Source organism: Dermacentor andersoni, chromosome 5, assembly GCF_023375885.2.
Source record: "Dermacentor andersoni chromosome 5, qqDerAnde1_hic_scaffold, whole genome shotgun sequence".
In the NCBI taxonomy this organism is placed as follows: domain Eukaryota; kingdom Metazoa; phylum Arthropoda; class Arachnida; order Ixodida; family Ixodidae; genus Dermacentor; species Dermacentor andersoni.
This window is the reverse complement of record NC_092818.1, coordinates 144,043,882-144,051,699: the sequence shown is the minus strand read 5'-3', so window position 1 is coordinate 144,051,699 and position 7,818 is coordinate 144,043,882.

Below are 7,818 nucleotides of genomic sequence, written 5' to 3'. Positions count from 1 at the left end.
AATACTGTCTCCTGTTAGCGTGATTTGCTTGGCCGGAGAAAGTGCGATTCGCTTCGTTTAATACTAAACAAAGTGCCGACGCGAGGACATCATTAATGAAGGTCTGTGCAATGCGAAAGCGCGTTTGCCTATATGCTCGAGCGTCATCGTAGCGGGTGTTGCACTGAAGGTCAATCGAATAATACCAAAACGCGCGTATCAAACATTGCGGAAAATGAAATGATGCCTTTGCCTGTAGGCCATCAAAGTAAGCACGCAAGCAACCGCCCGCAAAGGCCGGAGCTGAGTCGAAGCACGTAAAACCGACGACAATGCAGCGACGAAGTGCTGTTTACTCGACAAAATGGAACGACGCTGCTCTACGGGCGCCTGTTCAAAAGAAGCATATTGTGAGGCTTTTGCATCAGAGGTTCCACAGACGCTTATCTAATGCGAACGAGTTGGCAATAAAAGTGAAAAGGGTAAACTATACTTACTAACTGAATCAGCGAAAAGGAGAGTACAAAACACCCGTCGGCGAGTCCACCATTCGCAAGCACGCTGATATGACTGATGGGCCTGCCGAAGCCGCGTTCTTTGTCGCACACGGCGGGGGCTGAAACTAAAGCCTCGCAGTAAAAGGCATATGCTGCAAACAGTTTGCGGCGCAAGAAGGCCACGGACCTTCTTTACTGGCACGATATTTAGAACTTCATAAAAAAAAAGTTAATCACTAGGCAGGAGAGAACAATTTTAACGCAACTGCGCAAAACCGATATTTTCTGTTTTGGAGTTGCTTCTTGCCTATATGAGAGAATGTTGTTTATTTTGTCTTAACTGTCCATATGCCTGTATATACCACTGCCAGGATGTTCGTTATATTCAGTGCGCTGATTTCAGCCTGCTTGAAACCTGGGAGAGTGCTCTCGCGTTGGTCGTTTAACGACCGCGGGCCGCGAAAAAACATCAACAAGTACGTGATTTGCCCAACTACAGCGCATAGAGACGGTCGGTCGCGATCATGCTAGCTTGTCTGGACGAACGGCCGCTCTTGGGAGAGGCGATACTGAAGTGCCCCTCCTCTGCAGTCGCGGCCACATTAGGCGGCGATTGCGATGTTATTGGCTTCCACAGGAAGCCATTGGATGTGCCGCGCTGAACCTTGGATCGTTGAGCTGTTTCGCTGAACACGCCAGTTCTCTGAGCAGAATTAAACTCGCTCAGTCTTCGAAAAATACACCACCTGTGAAATCGCAGAGTCAGCTTATGGCTTACATTCCGCAGCCAAACATTTCGGGTTCAAGTGCCTGCCTTGAGCGAGGTAATTAAGATATCCGTGGACGCTGATCTGAATGCCGCCTTTTCACCTGCCCCTACCAGGCACATTTCTTCCTGGGGTGAATTGACTTGATCTGGCCTCTCTCTCACTGCGGCGTGCTTTCATGAGCGTGTCCGTCTTTCGTGCCCTGCTCTTCTCTTACTTTAGCTCGCACAGGCGTGCTACCAGGACGTCCTAATCCGATTACTCTCCCAGCGTTTCGCATTTCTCTCATTGAGATGTCTCTCCTCCAGAAGATTCCCTAGTGCTAAATCGCTAATAAAAAGCATCGATGACGAAAATCGGAAAGAGCCAGAGTCGTCGACATTATGAAAGACAGCGTTGGCTACAGGATCACAGAAAGATGAGCGGCACAACGCCACTGTTGCCAGTATTTATGCGGTTTTTGTAGCCAAGGCTCGTTTTCAGAATGCCAATGCGCAAAAATAACTAGCTAATCTTCGCCCTAGAGAAAGAGAGTTACTTGACCGTCGCAGTATGTTGCCCGTATTGTGTATCAGTGACGTGGCGAGATGATCACAAATGCTGTAGCGGATGGATCCGGATTCTCTGACCCAAGTCCATAGTTCTGCATTCGGTATATTTAAAAAACACATCGGCACATGTTCAAGGAAACATAATAAGCGACATGCTACTATAGGGACTAGAGATATACATGGGCCAATGTTCAAAGCAAAGATGTTAAGTGAGGGACTATGGACTGAAATCACAAAGTGCTTTTCAATCGGGCACTTTAACTCGCCTGTGAGGTGCAACTCAGTCTTGCGTCAGAAAAGTTTGAAGGAGGGACAGAAAAGAGTGGAAGGTGACGATGGAGGCATAATTCGCCATTCAGAGCGATAACGTGGGCGAGAGCAATGCAGGCTGCTTCTGGCGAGACCGCCTAGAAGCGCCACGATGGGCGCTCGGACAAAGAAGCCAGTCATTGGAACTGCCCAATTATCCCAGTTTATCAGGCAGGGGCGCTTTATTCCATTGTTCAGCCATAATTGCAGCTCGAGTTCTTTCAGCGCGATGCGCCGAGCAAATGCTGCGGATCCAAAATGCCGCATTATACGGCGCGTATTTCAGCGCGCGCGATTAATCGTCGGTGTCATAGGTTTAACTGGGCGGAGAAATCGACGCAGTTCGGTCTTCGGATAGCTCACTGTGGCGCTCCGACATACATGCTCACGCCGTTTGGTAGGTTTCTGAGTTAGAGAACAGTTTTTCAGCCGTTACAGTTTCTCGGGCCATTTTGAAGCAATTAAACGTCACCAGAAATTATATTTAAGAAGAAGAAGGGTGAGACAGGGTTTGTGATAGACCAGCCAAGTAACAGAGCCGTGAAATGCTCTTCTCACGCTTTTATGTGGCTAAAGAAATTATGTGTGCGAATTTGCGGAAGCTGCAGTTCCGCGCGGAAGGCGAGGCGTTGATAGCGATAGCAAAGTATTAGACAGTCATACGAATTAAAGTCGCTAGTTTTGTAGGCCGTATAGATTAGAGTGAACATTCGCTTCCTTGCTAAATATGCATGGTGTCAAGGCCACAATGACACACATATACAGATCTTACTGTGTGGATGACTACGAACCCTCGCCGACACAACGGTGGCGTTATGAAACACGCCGGCCGCGGGGACCGCACGTGCTTGTTCCAAAGCGAACACTTCCTGCTACCGCTCGCTTCACCACTTCTACTGGGCCTCATCTCCAAAAAGTTAGATTGCGTGACCTTGAACACTAGGCGCGCGGCAAGACAGCGCACGAAGCCAGCAGCAATCTCGCTCGCACTTATCACTGGCACTCGTCGCAGATAACCTCCAACCATCCCCAACACACGGCACGCCGGTCACGTGTGTGCTCTACCGTGCGGACAGTCGTGCGCAGCCAAGGCCAGGCTAGAAAAGGACACGTGCGCCATCCTCCCCTAGCGCGCGTCGGATCACGTGACTTCTACCCTGGGCGCTTGGGAAGACGGCGCGCATCAAGCCAACATCGTTCTCGACTCACCCTCGCGAGCTTGTCCTCGCACGCATAGCCCACGTCACGCGGGCTGCTCGTTCTCCTCAAAATTGTATTTTATTCAGTACATCACAGCAACGGAGATTAAACGAAAAGAAGGGTGGGCGCACCAAGGCTCAAAACGACTCGCTCGCCTGACATATGGCCCACAGTTAATTATCGCTTTTATTGCTATAGAAATTATATGGACACTCCTAGCACAGTTCCGGCATCGCCGTCGCACTATCTTCTATCCTTAGCACAATCCTTAGCACTATCCTTACTTCGTATAACAGTCTGATAATTTACTATCGCAATCGATGCCTCGCCTATCGGGCGAAACTGCGACATTTTCACACATCCACGCTACAGTTGGCCCCTCTACGATAACTATATGTATATGCTGCAGCAAGTCACTATAGAAGTGAGGACAATAACTGTATTGTCTTTTCAGTACCCATGACTAACTTTTTCCTTGTTCGAATATTAAGAATGTTTCACCACAATACCATTATTACTACAGAGATGCTGACTACGGTTTGAACACGTCAAATATTCTGGCGCTTTCCGCTACGAACGTAACACTGAAGTCTTAAATCGGAGAAGAATTTTGACAAGCACATTCTCAGTCGTAACGTTCTGCAGCCGCGGCTCCTCTGCGCGTCTTTCCTGAACGACTCCGGGGACATTGCAGAAATATTTTATTAACTTTGAGGATGCTTCGCCGCAATGGGCATATTGTTGCAGAGAAGTCAACCACGGCACGAACGTTTGAATGTAAGCAATCCTAGTAGAGAGTCTGGCCACATCTATTACGACTTACTCTTTCAACAGAGCGCTAAGTTCTAGTCCGACAGCTTTGTTTTGTTCATCTTCCTCTTAAGCCACTATGATGATCCTTTAATAGTACCCACAACCTTTGGAGCTGTGACAATTGTCTCGGGCAGTCAGTGTCAGAGCGAAGAGTGTCAGAGCGAGGCAGCCAGAGTGTCCGTGGCGTCGTAGATATGGTTGCGAAGCTTAGCGTTCGGTATAAGGCGCACGATGTAGCAGGGCGGTGGGGTGATCCGGTATAACTTTGGCATTCTCGGATACTTAAGCCTGCATACAAAGCGCAGCACAGAAGCCGTTTCTTTTTTTTTTTCCCTTTATTTTTTTTTGCATTCCGTACTCCATCTAAATGCAGCCGTCGTGGCTATAAATAGAACCTTCGACTTCGTGCTCGGAAGCGGAACACTATTACCACTGAATCAACGCGTCGGGTTCCACGGTCTCTTCGAACAAGCTTTTCAAGTAACACACGGTCAGAACCTTGTTCGCTCCCCAGAGTTGATTCTTCGGGAAACAGTTCACAGATTATGTCAAGTTTGGGCGCCGTTGGAGTAACCTGTATCAATTGGGTCAGGAGTGACGGTTATATATAGTTAAGGGCTAAGCGCAGATGTCATGAAAAATTAAAAAGTTGATCCCTAGCCGTACGATCGGCTGACGAAGACTCGCGGTCTTAGCAGGTCTCAGAACCGAATGCTTCAACCGCAAGCGCATCCAGATTTGTTAGTTTCATTGCCATAGCAGAAACGGAGGACGGCAAATTAAATATCAAACTCCCTTTAGCTGTGATGGCTAAGTTCAGCGCTTCGTAGAAACGTTCAGTTCATTATTCTCGACCCAGTGCTCCAACTACGGTATCATTCCAACCAGACGTTGTCACACCTTCAACATAAAGCCTTTCTTTGCACTTACTAACATGTTCAAACACAGTTATTTCCCGAGAGTTGTCTAGTGCTGGAACGAGTTACCCGGTTCTGTTCGTGAATCGACACTGCGTGATTTTATAGAAGCACTAGTGCGATAAGATTGCTTCCCCATGCTTTTTTTTCCCTATTATGTTCAACTGCCTTTGTTTCTGTTTCTTATGTTTGCTGTACTCCTCTCCTGCAATAGCCCTGAATAGGGCTGCAGTAACTGAAAATAAATAAAATAAATAAATTAGGAAATTAAACTAATTAGAGATTTAAAACTAATCGTGCTGAACTGACACACTTAAACTAGGTGCACTGCCCCGCTACGGCCTGCGAAACAAATGTAAGGTGTGAAAGGCCACAACAGAAGCTTCGCCATCACGCGTTGATGAAGTTATAAATAAGAAAGCGCTTTGTAGATTCTGCAGTCACGGTTACAGCGCAGATGTGGTGTCCTTGCCCTCAGCTAAAGCATGAAATAAATAATTTAAAAAGTACTCACAAAAGACGAATACAAAGTTTCTTTCCTTTATTTTTTTTTCGGTCACCATGCTTCGGCAATATAAACGGTCAAATTCGCGCGATTGAAGCGCCATTATCGGCCGATATAAGACAATAGCGTTATAATAATATTCTCAAAGACACATGCCGCAGTAAAATTTTGATTGCCGATTGCGAATTATCTTACATTGTCCAAGGCGAACAAATAAATTGAACTGCACTGTGTACGCTTACATGCACCATCAGCTTTTCCGTTACGAAAGTGGATGCCATGCATTGCAACTTTTATCCAATAGTAGCAACTGCGGTTTGTTGTTAAGAAAGCTTATCAATACAGTGATAACAGCCCATGACACATGATGTGCCTTAGCACGTCTACAAAAACGCATCATTCGACTGTATGGTTCATCATTTTATGATGATGAGTGTTGCTTTCTAGTCAAAATCTCATCCACTATAACATCACAATATCTCGTTAAGCCCACCTTGGCAATTATCGATCCAGAAAACAAAAAGTATTGCATTTGTTTATCACGTCAAGACCATGCGCAGTGCATTAATGACGCTCACGCGACAATAAGCTTCTCGTACTTACGCTTAACCTGCATGTCCTATCCAGCTAACTTGTCTGAAGTACAAGGTACATCGTTCAGCTTGTTCTTCTCTGCTTTCCGTTAACGATGAAGCAAAATTAGCGAAATCACATAGGCACTTAGTCTCAGAAGCTGAAGACACGTAAACAAGGAACGCGAGGAACATTCGAAGCTCGCGAGAAGTACAATAAGAGCACATAGTGGGGCATACTTTATTCCCGTCCTCGTGTGCATGCATACTGAGCAGGAGCGGGGCCTCGCTCTGACGAACTCGCGTAAATTATAAAGCTCGCTTTAACAGGTAAACCCGTTTTCGTCGCCTTAATGGCACGTTGTATCACGGACTGTGGCACGTGCCGAAAGTGTGGGGCAGTCCTCTTCTTTCCGCGGAGGAAGCAAAAGGCGCAACGCATTCACACGCGCCGCTGAGCGGTTTCTTCACCGCACAGCGTTCTCTCCGCGCCGCTGACGAGTGTGTGCGCGCTTGGACGCGCTATAGCAGCAGCAGCGACGGCACTCGCTTTATCCTCGCGCGAGTCCGTTGCGTTCGTTGAAAGAGCCAGGCGCTGCTAATTTAAAGCTACCATTACACCCAACACCCCGGCGCCCGCCTGAGAAGTGGCCGCGCGAAAGGGGTTCAGCACTTCACGTGGAGGCAGCGGAGGACCCCGCGCGTACGCGGACAGCGCCAGCGTCCTGCGAGGTGCGCTGAGCAGCGCTTTGCACGGAGCGGAGCTACAGCGACTACCGGTGTGAGTGAGTGAGTGAGTGAGTGAGTGAGTGAGTGAGTGAGTGAGTGAGTGAGTGAGTGAGTGAGTGAGTGAGTGAGTGAGTGAGTGAGTGAGTGAGTGAGTGAGTGGGAGTGCATGAGCGAATGGTTGATTGAGGGGGAGCGAGTGCGAGTGGACGCTTGGCGAATGAGTTGCTAAGTGAGCTAACGGCGTGCGTCAGTTAAAATGAGAGTAGGACACTCAGTGAGGAGCAATATAAGTCCGCGTGAGGCAAAATTGATGACAACATTTAGTACGGCTACTTTTGAAACGAAATTTCGGTCGACAGTGTCACGCAGGCCCTTAAAATTGTCGGTGATGACTTCACGTACAGGCTGCGCTGCAGAACTTCAATGATGCTTTTTGACGAAAGTAAGAATGCGCAGGTTTACCGTTTCGGTTATGTTTCCCTTGTTTTCTCTTGGCCGTAGTGAAGAACAGCAGGGCCTTAGCGTGAAACGTTTTGGGACACGTGACTCTCCGTAGCACTTGTTTTCGGGAACTATAACTACGTTGCATAAGCCACTGCATTTTTCCGCTCCACGAATAGTGCAGCCGGGAGACCCACCGCTGGTCGCAAAATGTGGTTTGCGCCACGCGCCAGCTCTTCTTTCGAAACTGCCTCGTTCCGCCGACAGCGACGAAGGATCCGAGAAGGCGTTCGAGCTCGGCGTCCCGAGAACACGGTTCCTCCTCCTACCCCCCCCCCCCCCCCTTTCACCGGCACATTCAGTGCTGCAGGAGCAAACCCGCTCGTTAAGCGGCCGCGGCGCTTAAGCGCCCACCGGGTGTAATTAATTAGGCTTAATTGGAACGGCGCCGCGTTTCCCTAACGGTTTCTCCACCCTTCGCTCGAAGTGACGTGGCTAGAAAGAGAGGGCAGTGTGTGATGCGAGAGAGGGAGAGAGA